The sequence below is a fragment of the Panthera pardus genome, unplaced genomic scaffold (genome assembly GCF_024362965.1).
Source record: "Panthera pardus isolate Hobbes unplaced genomic scaffold, ASM2436296v1 HiC_scaffold_17, whole genome shotgun sequence".
NCBI classification, from domain to species: domain Eukaryota; kingdom Metazoa; phylum Chordata; class Mammalia; order Carnivora; family Felidae; genus Panthera; species Panthera pardus.
This window is the reverse complement of record NW_026526732.1, coordinates 18,866,348-18,882,155: the sequence shown is the minus strand read 5'-3', so window position 1 is coordinate 18,882,155 and position 15,808 is coordinate 18,866,348.

The following is a 15,808-nucleotide window of genomic DNA, read 5'->3' as shown; positions in this document are numbered from 1 at the left end:
GTGATTTCCAAAAGGTTATAATTTTTGTAGCTCTCTAAAACACACATGTGAATGTTTATGTTATTCAAATAAAGAAACTAATTACCATTAATGAGAAGTATTACAAGCCATACAGTTGTCTAATTCAACTTTTCAATAAGAAAAGGAAAAAAAATTGGTAGTGTATTTCCTGTGAATAGACAAATGTCAGAAATTTATTCAAATTTATGCTAATATGCTCTTTGTGGAGAGGAGGATATTCCGTCTTTGGGATGCTCAGAAGGCTTCATTGATTACAGGTGTTTTCATCTAAGAGCATCTTTTCAATTAAATATCAGCAATCACCAGTAGCAAGAAAACTCAACTTTTCCAATGGCAGCTAATGAATGAGCTAAAGGGTATTCAAGAATCATTCTTCCCGAGGCCACTGTGGTAAGGAGTCACTTCACCCCCAACATAAAGTCAATTTGTTTTCCTGTTTGCAGAGAACAATTAGCTTTGTGTACTGATGTACATTCACAGACACCAGGAGAAAAGCACCAAACCATGCAAGAACTGTTTCCCCCCCAAGGCTCTATTGGCCTAACTGTAATCACCAATATTTCATGTCCTTTTCATTCATCTGTGCCTTCACACAGCAATATCCTCTACTGAGAGGCTCATTCCGTCTGTCCTCAAGGCACACGCTCACTTAATGTCTCTTATTTGCTTTTTTCTGGCACCTCCCCTTGGGCAGAAATAATTACTCATTTCCTTGTATTTGTACTACTTCTAAAACACTTGGAAATATTTCTAATATAGTACTTTGTTATAGTCCATTTTAGCTATTGGCTAATAGTCCTCTCTCCTAAGCAGGAACTTAATAAAGGCAAAGCCTTGTTTAGTCACTTTTTATTCTTGCTTTCTTATGTGCCTCGTTATTTTTGATTGAATGTCAGACATTGTGTTCGAAAACCAGAAGAAACTGAGTAGTATCACATCCAGAAATGGACACCCCTCTTGTTCTGTCAGGCCATTATTGTGGGTGGTTGTAGTGAGAAGCTAGAGCTGGTGTGTTAAATTAAGAATATGTAGATTATGACCAGCTGGATGGGGAGGCACAAGGCACCCACATGAGGTTAGCAAGTAGCTCCTTCAACATTCAGGTTCCCACTTTGGGGAAGTTAAAACCCTGGGGTCATTTTGCTTGAGGGCACAGTTTCAATATAGCCATAGAAAGGGAGTAAGTTCACAAGATTTATTACTTACGGATCCCAGAAATGGGGGGTGAATGTGCAGTGAGCCAGGAGAAAGTCAGTCCTCTGTCCCAGGTTGTGGGTGAGCAGGACATAGAGAGATATCCCAACATTTCCCTTTACCATACTGCCACAGTTCTTCCAGCAAGAGTGAAATGGTACAGAAAAATACTTTTTATTCTTCTTTGGTTTTCTTTCTTTTTCTTTCTTTCTTTCTTTCTTTCTTTCTTTCTTTCTTTCTTTCTTTCTAGATCTCATTAATTAAATAGCAACAGATTTCAAACAACCCAATATCTATTAATCTTTTAGTCCTCACAGAGAAATGAGCTTGACACAAATAAAAACACACTGGGTTATTTTAAGACCGATATGAACCAATCTTTTTTCCTTCCTTGTTGCCTGAAATAAAAATTCAGGTAAAATAACTATGACATGACAGCTTGTGACAAAAGTATATTCAGCTATCTTAAAAAATTATTTAAAAATGTGCAACATTGGAAAAATCACCTTACCCTGGTGTCTGGTGTAGATCATGCTGAAGTGGTGAACTGTGAGGCTGCCTGTGGCCAGTTGGTTGGGGCTTTGCCTGTGTTTCTGACACTTCATAGTGATGGGGGAGGGGAATGGCCTATTTGCAGTATTGTGAAAAATCAATTTTCATCTTCAAAAGATGAAACTACCAAGTAGGATATTGACTTAGAAATAAAGTGTTTCTTAAAGACTTCCCATATCCTATAAATGTCAGACCCAAACCTAAGAGTTTGCGTGATTTAAAGCTTATTGCTAATTTCAGACAAACATGCATATAGCTCTGCCTCAAGAAAAGAGCTAGTTCTATATAATTTTCTTGCAGAACATTTTGCGGCATACATACAACTCATGTCAGAACCCTCAAAACTAGTCTTTTTTTTTTTATTGATTAGGTATAACTTGAACCCTTTCCATTTATTTTCCATTTTAGGATTTTATTCTTCTTTGTTCCAAAGATAAATTATTTCCAAATTTGTATGATAAATTTTATATAACTGGATTTGACATACCTTTCAATACAGCTTCTGCTGTCCGTGACATCCCTAGTTGTCTAAGGTTTAATAAGGAATGTGTTATTAACTAGTTGGGGTAGACCTTTAGTTCTCTTCTGGCCTTGAAGGCTGACCAGTATGATGGCCAATATCCCAACATACAAAGTAGACACGGATGGACAAATACGATTGCATCCTCACCCCCCGTGGGGGGGAGCAGAGCAGCCGTGCAGGACGTGAGCAGACCTATCTTTAGAAGGAGTGCTTTGGAGAATATTGAAGAGTCTGATGTCTTGTTGTTTGCTTCCTGTCAGCCTTATGTCGAGTGGGCTTATCTTGACTGGAAGCATACACCTGCATGCTATTTTAGGGAGAGAAAGAAGGGAGGCAGGAGGAAAGGGGAAATAATAGAAAAGATAGAGATGCTCATTTTTATGAAAGAGACGCAGCATTATCTGAAACGATTATTTAAACTATTGGATCCAACTAAGCTTTACTCTGGACAGCAATATCCAATGCTTTTCACTATTAACTTGTGGAGGGGAGCTAGTGAGGGAAACGGGTCAGCTGTAGACAAAATAAAGGGATTATTTCTTTACCCTGGTGTATTAATATTGAATTATGAATTAAATTTATCTCTACACATATTTGAGAAACTAGTACTTTCCAGAAAGCAAGTCAGAAAGCTGTCAGAAGCAACTACAATCTAGTTCCTGCCTTGAAAATGCTTTTCACAGGATTGAAAATATCCTGAAATTACCATCCTCTGTCCCCTAAACACTGCCCACCCCACCCTGCTCCTCCTTACCTCTCTACCCATTTTTCCTAGCTTGGGGACTATCACTGATATGGAGAATGTAGGCAATATTTTTGAATAATCACAGTAACGATAACCGTAATTTACCTGTGGGCTTTCTTTGTGCTAGATATGGTGTGTCCAGTTTACATATTTAATTCCTTGGGATAAGCCTGCAAAAATCCAATTTTAAGAATTACTAAGATTTTACAGTTTCAACCGAGACTCAGGAAGATCGGGTAACACGGTTTCAGACAAGGGTGCGAGGCCAGCCTTCGGTCTTGGCTTGTCGGGCTCTCAAGTCCGTGTCTGTGCACCTTGCATGGCTTCTTCTTGACTCCATGTCCTCTTATCTCCCACTTTTGCACGGTGTGATGGAGTCTGAGCCCCAGGATTTGAATCCGGACCCGGGTAGGCAGAACTTTGTTAACTTGGACACAGTCCTCCCCTGCTCTTACCACAGAGTCGCCACCTGTAAAATGGGATCGTGGCGGTACATACAAGCATGGAGTGGTCCAAGGGATTTTAGGAGATACGCATGGAGTGCTTAGAACAACGCCTCGCTATCTCCGTCACTGTACAAGAACTCCATGGTATTACGATTGTTATTTTCTATTTAGGATTAAGTTTAAAACCGCATTCTTTTTCCTGCCCTCTCTTTTCACTTGGACTTCATTAATAGCCCCTTAAATGGTCTCCTTAACCTCAGCCTCGCTGCTCTCCAAACTTTTTTTTTGTCGTAACAGCCAAGTGGTATCTCTAACATTCAGAACGGTTCACGTCACCCGAAAACGTTATTCCCCATTAGCTGTCCCATGCCCACTGATTACATTTCATTTCTCTCTGCTTGCCTTCACGTGTGGTTTGTTTCAACCAAGGGGGAACTATTTTCATTTCCTAAACAGGTCATGTCTTATACAGGCCGTTCTCTTTATCCGGAAGGCCTTTCCTCAAATAATTAGTTTGGCAAGCTCCTGAGCATCCCTCAAAGCCAGCATGAACGTCCCCCCACCTCCAGGAAGTCACTCTGGTACTACTCTGACCCCTATCAAGAGGTGCCCTTCATAGTTACCCTTACAGTTGTTGAGGGTGCCTCTGTCACACCCACATCGTACCGAAGCTAGTCGTTTGGTCTTGCTTTCCCACCAAGAACAGTAATATTGTCTTATGCTTCCAGTTATTCCTAGGGCTTCTCATGAGGCAGCACTTAGTGAGTTATACATGAATGTGGAGACGGTATCTGGTTCACTCCATCCTTAGGTGAAACAGAAGTAAAAGAATGGGTGAGGGGGTTGCTGAGAAAGGAGAAACCAGAGAGAACCAGGCACGCGGTGATCTGGAAGCAGGGGAGGCAGGAATTCTAAGAAGGGGTGTGATCACCGTGGCAAGTTTGCGTCTGTGTGAGTAAACTGAGGACTGCCGAACTGTCTATTGACGTTAGCAACATGCATGCCAGTGGCAACTTTGTTGTTGTTGTTTTTTTTAATGTTTATTTTTTGGGGGGAGAGGGAGAACAGGAGTGGGTGAAGGGCAGAGACAGAGGAAGAGTGAGAATCCCAGGCAGGCTCCACACTATCAGTGCAGAGGGCTCAAACCCATGAACCGTGAGATCAGACCTGAGCCGAAATCAAGAGTCAGGCACGTCACCGACTGAGACACCCAGGCGTTCCATGTAAGATCAGTTTTGATGCAGGTGGTCGGGAAGCCTGAGTGGGGTGGGTGCAAGAGAAAGCATAGGGGACGAAAGCGGGGAAGTGAAAACGTTTTCAAGGAATTTCACCAAGAGGCAAAGGGAGAAAAATCAGGAAGTTTACTATTTATGTATGCTATTTTATGAATTCAGATGGGCTTTTACTAAGGGTGTGCTGCCTTTCTAGAATAACAGTAACAGTAATAATAACGGGTACATACTGTGCCTCTACCATGTGTAGGTACGGCTCTTCTCAACACTTAGATGATTCTTTGAATCCTTACAGTCACCCAATGAGGGAAAGGTTATTTTTACTCCCGTTTTATAGATGAAGAAACTGAGGCACAGAAAAGAGAAGTGACTTGCCCTGCACCACACAACTGGCAAGTGAGGAAACCAGGTTGGAGCCCAGACATTTGACCCCAGAACCCGACTTCTATACCATATCCCCACTTGAAGCCTATGCCCACAATAATAGTTTTATGATGACAACCACATATAGGGCTGACACTGTTGGTCAGGAGAACATAGAACACAGCAATTCTCAGAAGGTTGATGTTTATGAAAATATTACTGTAACCATTATAATCTATGAACCCAGTGAGGGATGTTCATGTGCAGCTGTGATGGGGGAAAAAAAAAAGACTGCATTCTATTTTTAGTAGCTTAGCAAAACAAGGCTGCCAAGTAGACATTGGCAGTGATAAACTTTGAAAATCTGTTTCCTTTATTCTCCATTCTCCATACTCTGTACCCTCTTTGTCTCCCGAAACACACTCTCTCCATTCGTTAGTTGCCCCATGAATAATCCACATTTAGAATTACTGTTTAATACTTGACTCTCTCTTTAGCTCCTCCAGTTACTACGAAAATAATATCCTGAATGCACTATCATTCATTCATTCACTCATTCATTCGTTCATTACTTTTGGCTCTAATAATATAGCAACCTGTACAATTTGGAGTGGCTTCTTGTCATTCATTCACATTCTGTATTTTCACACTTGGTAGTAGACATGCGACTGCAAGGGAAACAGACTGACCGCAGTACTTCTGAAGTTTGGAAATTCTAAGGTCTGGAACCGGAAAACAAGACTTTGGACGATGTGAAAACTCATACAAGCCCAGTGCTTTGGGGACTAATGCAATTTTTCAGTGAAAATGCACAATTATAAAATGTTACTACTAGGTAGGGAACTGATGAAAAGCAATTATTGGAATGCAGTGTGCTTTAAAAGTGGATTGGATTTCAGAGAAAGGACCATCCGCCAGCATCCCTCATTTTGTGTCGTAATTGCAATTTCTAGGCCATCTGAACAATTCTGTGACCCTTGAGAAAAGAATTAGTGATTGCAATCATAGACTCCTAATGAGGCATCTTGAAAGGAGTAATACTTGAAAATCTTCCCCGTACACAGGGCATGCCAACCAGCTTTGCAGTTTCTCATATATTATTGCGAGGACATAGTGTTTTAGTTTGCTGATAATCGTCCAATCCATTAAAATCAAAACGGAAGTTGCAATGGGGGAGACTGCTAATTCCATCTAGAGAAAATGGGAATTGTTGATCTATGTCACTTTATGAAGCTTGGATTCTTGCAGGAATTCCATAGTAAAGCCTAAAATTGTATCAAGGTGGAAGCTTGGTCTCCTCAAATAGTTAAAAATGACGAGGCAGGGACATTGCATGTAATTCACTATGAAAGATGAATATAATATTATTCAACTGAGTTTCAGATTTATTTTTGATGGACTGGGTCTTGTCTTCTCTGCTGTAATAATATTTCTGGCCTGGGTATTTGTTTTTGGAATCTTGTTACAGGATCTCTTAGTCTGACACAACACCATGGCATCTTTCCCGTCTCTGCTTGTAATCAGCCATTCTCCAACAGAATCAGGAGGGTAATTTATATGGATAAGCACCTGTTGTTGGAAGCAATGTTTTAAATCAGATATAGAGAAAGAATTTAAGGTACAAATGAATTATTCACCCTCAACGAAACACAGAGCTGAGAGCTGGTTGTGATTTGTAATTTAATAGGGTATTTTTCTTGAAACCTGCTACATCTATTAACTCCTTCATTTAAGAAAAGCCTTCAGCATTACTGGAAGCTTCTGTGTATTTATTTGGATGTCAGCTGATTCCATTTCATTCATAGTTAGGTCTGTCAGGCTGGCAACATTTTGAAATTTCTAGATTTTATTTCTTCATTACAACTGAAATGAATTCCCTGGAAATTGAAAATATTTTCCATTTGAATAGTTGAACGAATTTACCATTTTCCCAGATTAACATTTAGCAGGTCATAACAAAAGCATCAATGATGACATAGGGTTTGAAAGGATGTCAGTGATTAAATAGCCCAAGGATTTTGTTGTTGTTAATGTATGTATGTTTCGCAACAAGATTTTACTTGGGTACCGTCTTTGTGTGTCAGTAATATTAGCTTGGGGTTTTTTTGTTTGTTTGTTTGTTTGTTTGTTTGTTTACCCTTTTCTTTTTTCTAGAAGCCTGAGTTTGATGTCCATCTTCTGAGACTATTCATTTGCTATGCTTTTGTGATGTGAAATACAGCATTGAATCAACTGGACTGAGACCATTCCATTTTCACTTTAGGCCTTTCTCACATCAGTGATCAGAATGACCTTTTAGTCACTCCAGTCAAGACTTGAATCCAACTAGTCTCCGGGGTGAAAAGTCAGGGGGTTATCCATTTAGCCACCCAATTCTCTAGGTAGAACTTTGATAGCCATTACAATGATTTTATTCTCTCCTGCCTCATCCATGGATTGCTACAGTTAATGTGATGTCAGAATTTCCATTATGAATCATGTTTTGCTAGGATCTAAAATGGAAATTCTTCAGGCAGAAAATGAGCACCTATAGTTATCACAGAAAAAGTTGTTTTAAAGCCAATTTTAAGGTGAGCTGCTGAGATTTGGCAGAGGAAAACACTTAGCCTATCCCCACAGCTAGAAAAGGACCATTCATTCCCTGGGACAATGTTAATGATCAGTAACTCGAGTTAGTTTTTTCTTCCTCGAAATTTGAATTTATCTGTGTGAAAACTTAGTGAACTTATCCTTGTGATGGAAGCAGAAATGAAGCAAAATAGGTATTTCAATCTTAACTCTTATAGTTGCAACTAAAACTTAATTTCCCCCTATGATTAAATTTTTCCTTATGACACAGGACAGTTTACCATTGGGATAACTGGAGAACTCTGGCACACGTAGAGGTAGCTGACTTGTGTCAGAGAAAGTTTGGCCATAAATTCATGCTCTAAGTGGTTTTAGTCCTTACAGGTTGCATTTTCTTGAAAAATTATAAATAAATGTTTTTGAAGACATGACTCCTGAAGGAGGGATAGTGTGTTAAGGACTGTTTTTTAAGACAGCGTTCCAGTAGCATTTATGTTTTCTTCCCTTTCGATTGAAAATTGACTTTACATTGACTGAGGAGTCTTAAGACAAAGCAAATAATGGATTTTGCCTCATTCTGTGAGGATCACTGCTCTATGTATATTTACGTTGTAAAAGCACATATCTGAATAATTAAATCCATATCAAGAAAGCACAGAGTTAGCACTCAGTAAAGGTTTTTGAAAACGAATTTAACTAACAGTGTTTTGACGTACAAACACATAGGAAAAACTGATCTTATGACTTCTGCTAGGTATTGACTCTCTTAATTCCATCATGGCTTGATATTGGCTGCCAAAATGATATATGTGCCTAATATGTTCTCACTAAACCACATAATTTTTGTTTTAAAAACCAGCACAATCAAGAGAGAGACAATTATATGAAAAGCACTTATTGACGAAGAGCGTAATGTACAATAGAAGAGCTGGCTAAGCGTTTCTGAAATGAAAGCCCATTGTTTACTGAAAGATTCTACTCTCTTTTACTGGTTTTAATTATTTCCAAGTTGACAAATTGTGATCGATACTCTGTTATTGGTCTGATAATTAACAGATGATGGCCTGTCTCTATGAATAGTAAATGCTGGGTACTAATTAACATTTGTTTTGATTACTTGGTATTTAGTTGTCAAAGGCAGCTATTATAGTGGCAGAGAATGTTAGAGGAGGGTTTTTTGTTGTTATTGCCTTTGCTTGTTATCAGAAATAACTATTTGTGTGTGTATGTGAAAGGATGCCTGATTTCTGTTACTGCTCACTGTAATGTAACTACAGTAGTCTGAGAGCTCGTCCCAAAACCTTACGTGTTTCTAATGAATTGATGGATGGCCTCTCAGCTTAAAGGGAGAGAGAAGGGGTCTGTAATCAAAGTGGAGATGGTGAGATTCTTGAACAAGGACTAACAGTGCCAAATGTGGTTGATGGGTCTATCACTGAGTTAAGTTTTAGTATAGTGTGAAGGGATAGCATGAAGTCTTCAGAATTCCAGAGGTTGTATAATTTATCATTTTGTTAAAGTCTACTTATATTTTATAATCTTTTTTAAAAATCTACTTATTCTTTTCCATTCAAGGGGGAGTTTCACTGGGGTTTCAAGGTGTGTGGTTATCTGTAGAGATGTCTAAGGGGTCACCATGGTGGAAATGATTGGGAAAGGAAAAGACCAGAGAGCTGATGTTTTCTCTTAGCCTGAAACTTTCTCATCTCTTTTCATATGTTCAGATTGGGTACTACAACTACGGGGAGAGTGTATGGATTCTAGATTTAGACTTAGCTTCAAACCTCCCTAGCAGTGCAACATTGGACATCATTTGGGGATCTATAAGAATGTGACTACTATTACTTCTCTAGTTGGGTAGATATGAGGATTAAGTGAGATTATATATATTAAGGTCTATATCAGTCTGGGCTTTACAGAGAAACAGAACCGATATGAGACACATATAAAGAAATTTGTTCTAAAGCATTGGCTCACATTGTTATAGAGGCTGAGAAGTCACAAGATCCATGGTTGGCAAGCTGGAGACCCACTAGAGCTGATGGTATATAGAGAGTTCCAGTCTGAGTTCAAAAGCCTAGGAAACAGGAGAACCAATGGTATAAATTCAAGTCCAAGTCCAAAGGGAGAAGACTGGTGTTCCAGCTTGAAGGCAGTCAGACAGCGTGAATTCTCTCTTACTAGTTTTGGTTCTTTCCAGACCTTCAACAGATTGGATTAGGCCCACTCACATTGGAGAGGGCTGTCTACTTTATTCAGTCTTCCAATTCAAACGTTAATCTCATCCAAAAAGACCCTCAGACTCACTCAAAGTTCAACCAAATATCTGGGTGTCCCATGGCCCAGTTAAGTTGATACATAAAATTAACCATCACAAGGTCCTATCATAATGCTTGGCACACAATTAAGAGACTCTGGAGGCAGACTACATCCCTTCAAATGCTGGCTGGGCCACCTTTTAGTAATGTGACACCAGGCAAGTTTATGTAACATTTGTGAATGTGTCAGTTTCCTCATCAGTAGAATGACAGTGTTATTAATCTCATGCATATGGTTGTTGTACAGACTAAATGAATTGATAAATATAAGGTATATAGTCTGGTTAATAGTCACTGGTATGTATTTCCTATTATTAGTAATCGTAATTATAAGAAGTGCTAAACAAATCCTAGCTATTTTACATTCTTTAATTCACTCATTTAACATATTCACTGAAAATTTCGCCACAAAATTACTCCTTAGTATAAAATGTAATCATAAATGAGAGGGAAAATTTTGTTTTCTATATTGACAGATAATTTTTACAGCTTGCACTGAACAGCTCCTACATGCAGTGAAACTCACAAGGGCTAACACGTGGATGTACATGGTCTCGGGAAAGCAAGGGATTAACGTGTGTGTGCCTTGATTATTGACACATCCTTTCTTGAGAGCTTATTTTGAAGGGTTTGAGCTTTGATAGTTCCTAAGGCTGTTTTAAATTTTTTTTTAAGTTTGTTTGCTTGTTTGGTTATTTATGCTGAGAGAGACAGAGACAGCGTGAGCAGGGGAGGGGCAGAGAGAGAGGGAGGGAGAGAGAATCCCAAGCAGACTCTGCACCATCCGCATAGAGCCAGATGCAGGGCTCGGACTTGCGAAACCAGGAGATCATGACCCACCTTAACTGAGAATCAAGTGTCCGACGCTTAACTGACTGAGTCACCCAAGTGCCCCTTTAAAAAAACAAAAAACAAAAAACATTTTCTTTTAAGTTTATTTGTTCCTAAGGCTGTTTTAGATAAAGACTACAGTCTTTATCATATTTTGACCAAGGGAAACCTAAAATAGATTCAAAAATTAAACACGTATCTTAATATTTAGTCTAAAAATTGGATTTCTCTTGGTCTCATTTTTCTTCCTTAACTCAACATGTTCCATCCAAAAGTACAAATTTTAGTCTGGTGCCTGTTCTTAAACTCACTGACTTTTTAATGCTGATTGGTTAAATACCAGATGTGTTTAAATGTGTATATGTATTTATTCATATTAACTAAAACGAGACATATCAGTTCGATTTGAGTTTTGAACTCATCTCTATAAAAAGAGAAGTGTTTTTAAAAACTAAAAAGACAAGTCAATATCTTAGTAGAGAGAGAGAAGATTGGCTTGTGGTTAGGTGAACATTCAAATATGTATGAGTGTTATATAGCATCTAATGTTATTATGCATGTATTATAATATGTTTTATATAATAAATACATACTTTTTTTTTTTTTTGATCAAGGTCTTTTATACTTAACAGCATGTCCCTCCCATCCTTGGGCAGGCTGGACTTTGGTTTTCCTCCTCCACTGTGCTTTTCCAGTAGGATTTCACTGGCAACACTTAATTAAACTTCATTTCCTCTTTTTACGCTCCAGGTATGATTATGCTGCTCCCTTCAAGAAGTAATTTGTGCGTTGTTTATTTGAGCTATGAATTTAATCATTTTCATCCCACCCCAGGGCAGGGTGACTCCAATAAGATGTATCGACATCTCTTTGCGGCCCATTTTTGCCCCCATTGTGTGTTGTTTTGCCAGAATACTGAAGGCAATGTTGGTCTTATGGCCCATCTCCCTAAAGGCGGCTCTTCTTTTTAGGACAGTGATGAATTTAGGTTACTTGCCTCAGTAAATGCCTGAAGTTTTAAAATAAGTGTATTCTTGGAACAGTGGTTTAAAGTACACAGAGTATAGGTTTGGAAAGGAAACACAGATGGACTGGCACTGGAGCTGGGCTTTTTTTTGCCCTTCAGCTAAAATAGAGTGGGATGAATAAACCACCCCAGTTCTCCCAACTAACCTCTCTCCTATTCTGTGTATGTATTTATATAATTGTTCACATTTCACTTGTGTCACATGTGTACATGTAAATGTATGTGTTTGTTTTATGCACAAGCCAGGATGTCAGTTATTTCCTAGTCATGATATTAAAAAATATAGAGGCCCGCCTAGGTGACTCCGTCGGTTAAGGGTCTGTCTCTTGATTTGGGCTCAGGTCATGATCTCAGGGTTCATGAGATCAAGCCCTCCATTGGGCTCTACAATGACAGCGTGGAGCCTGCTTGGGATTCTCTCTCTCCCTCCCTCTCCTCCTCTCTCTCTTTCTCAAAATAAACTCTAAAGGTAAGGAATATAGAAATGAATGGTAAAGCTAAGGAGGATGGAGAAAGAGATGACATGATATAATAATGACTCAATAATGACGCCTTTTTGAGAGTTTATGTGATGGTTATTCTTAACATTTTACATATATCAAGAGGTATTGTACTTTTAAACATATCTGTAGTAGAGGGTAGATTAGTGTCCATAAAGGCCTGAATAATACATTCGTATCCCCCCCCCCATCTGCAAGTTTTCCAAACCCAGTGTCCACAAGGTTCAAACAAGGCCATGCACCTGAGAGAAGCAATCCTGGGATGAAAAACTCTAAACTGAGCAAAGGGGCCAGCACGGCCACTCCTGATTGCCACAGATTGCCAGGAGTTGGTACAACTTCCAGTTTTTAAAGAGAAGGTATTAATTGGGATATTTATATGGTAATTCTCTTGATGTTAAGTTTCTGGGAAATAATTCAAAATCTTTTATTTGACATACCGTGAAAGCTGTACCACACCCACCCACGGGCGGGAGGGACTCAGCTGTTTAAGCTCCAGAGAATCACCACTCAGACTCAGCCTGTGAGAAAACACTGCAAGCTGGGTCATCATGTTTCTTCAGGGGATCATCTGACTATTTGAAAGAGCTGCTTGCCTACGACAGAGCGGGGGAAGAAAACATCATAGTAATCAAAGCACATTTCCCTTTGTACACAGCAGCACAGGGGTTCTGCTTCTGTTTTCTTTACGCCTAGTGAAGCCTGCATGACCCCAAAGCTTCAGTGACGCTGCTCTACTCAAACCCTAGGTCCTAGTTTTATTTTCTGCCAGAAAATATTTGAACAGCAACTGACGTAATGTACTGTAAATAGTATATCAGTTCCTGAGGTCAGTGGACAGAAATTTTTAGGACTGTTAGCCTCTTGCCTTGAAGTAGGAAGAAATAATTGATTTTCTAAGCAAATAGATGGGAAGTCATTTGGAATATACAATTATTTACGTTAGTTTGTTATTTGTATTCATTTTGATACATTATTTTAAATTATGCTGTTTTAAATTATTTGTATTCTCTATCGCTTATATAGTTAAAGCTGTATTACATTATTATTTGCTTTATTTTCGTTACCTATTCCTTTGTCATGTGCACGGCTACCTCTTTGAAACAAGTAGGTTCCAGATCAGAGGGATCTATCCAGAGATGTAAGTCAGAAAAGCTGGCTGATTCCCCCTTCCCCACAAGGAGTGGGGAGGCCTACATATGAGTATTTTGGAAAAAGGTCTCCATTTGATAGTTAAATGCCTTTCTGAAAATAATACTAGATCAAATGATCTTTAAATTATATTTCATTGATTTCCCGCTACATTTCATTACTTATCTTAGATCCATATTCCACTGGAATTTACCAACCCATGGGATTTAAATGTAAAGAGAGTTTATTTCAGGTAAACGAGAACTTCCTTTGTATTAAGAAACTTGGTTCCACTCTCCTGTTGTACAGGAATCCGCTTATGTTTTGGGTTCCAAAGTTGCAGATTCACACAAGCTTACCCTTGGCATGTTGCTACTTTCTTTTTCTGGAACTTAGACCTCGCTTCAGCATGTTTTATCAGTCATACAAATAAAGCAGGAAGAATCTGGTGATTCTTAAAATGCTTATTTTTCCCCCTAAATACTTAGTTGATTTTTTTTTTTTTTTTTTACAAAAGAAGCAGACATTTGTAAATAAGATCAAATTACTTGCCTAATGTGGTTGTGACCTGTCTGCCTAGGGATTTTAGCGTCAGTTGCTTTCTTTTGTAAGACACACCCAAGGTTTTGTTACCATTGGGCCAGTCCTCGGTCTTGATGTTGGCCAGTTAACTGTCAGAGCACTTGGGATTGCAGCAAGGAACTGGACATTACTTTAGATAAGTGCATGATCTGGGCTTTAAAATTGTGTTAAGTGCGGTATTTAGTTTGCAAACTGGGAGGTTTGTTTCTTGAGGTGTACATGGAGACATTCATCCTGGAATGACATCTGTGGGATTTTCTTAGATTTTTTTCTTTTTTTTAAAGAAAACAGAGAAATCATGAGTTGAGTCAGTCTTGATTTTATAGTAAGACATATAATATAGATATTCGTCTCCTAGAGGCAAAGACATGAAATCCTACTTTTCAAACCAGAAGTTGGAGAAACCCAAGGGTAGACACGCAGGGGCAACATGTTTTCACGCTGGGGGTGTGCAGAATTTGCAAAGCCCCTGGATTGATATGCTTCCCTCCTTCCTGATGGTGGTGATGTGTGAGGGCCCTTTGGGCCAGCCCCCAACCCCCCCAGGATGTTTGCATTCTCTGCTGCCCTAGGGGTCTTTGATAAAGAAGCTTCAAAGCCTTTGACTAGATAATTGTTCAGAATTCTCCAGAGTTTCACATTTGTTTGCAGGGATCTAAGAGTTTGAATGGAACAATGACTTCAATGTGGAACATGTTGATTTTATTAGACCTAGTGTACTCTTCATTGTTGAAACGTATCTATTTTCTGGATACAGGGGATGAGCAATACAATAGAAAGGCAAACAGAAATGGTACTTTTCCTTGGATGGTGGTTCTAAGTGGCTTACTTTTTTGCCATAAGTGATAGAGGTCACATGTGTTATTGGCGTGTTACCCGTGAGCCATTCCCAGGGGCCGGGGCGGTACACAGCATCTGATTATAACTGCGCAGAAGGCGAAACGGCTGAGTAAAACCTTGAATATGTGGAAAAATGGATATTTAGTGTGGTCCCCATCCCCAACCTGAGGGCAGTGCTGTCTTACAAAACACGACCCTCCAGTGTGTGTATCTACACGCGTCTCTGCTTCTTTCCTCCTCTGTTCTGGTACGTTTGCAAAGCTCACCATGTTGGCATTTCTTTGAAGAAGGCTAAGAGCTGTTATATTGGGTTCCTTAAAATTAGACCTTACATCTATTTCCAGGATGTGTGTGTGTGTGTGTGTGTGTGTGTGTGCGCTGATGAGAAACACATAAAGGACTTCCTGATTGAAGTTTGCAAATTACACTAACAATGCAAAGTCTGATGACATAGTTTGAAATACAGTAAAACGTGGGTTTGTGAGCATAATTCCTTCTGGAAACACGCTTGTCATCCAAGGCGCTTGTGTATCAAAGCGAATTTTCGAGGACCATCGGCTCAGTTGTGATCACGTGACATTCAGCATCACGTACGGCTCGGATTGCAAGACATCACTCGTTTATCAAGTTAAAATTTATTAGAAATGTTTGCTTGTCCCCCGGAACATTTGCACACCAAGTTACAATCTAGGGTTTTACTGTACATAAAACAAGATTCTGGTCAGTGGCTGTGGCCTTTTTGTTTAACAGATGTCCTTGAATAAAGAAAGGTGAGTTTTGTGTAGGCAAAAAATAGAGTAACAACCAAAACTATAGTAATATTATGAAGCTGCTCCCGGTTGGCTTTTCTGACCCGAGTGGAATTCTGCCCTATTCATTCCTGAGCACGTTCATTTGTGTGTATGTGTGCACACGTGTGCACGTGCATGTGTGTT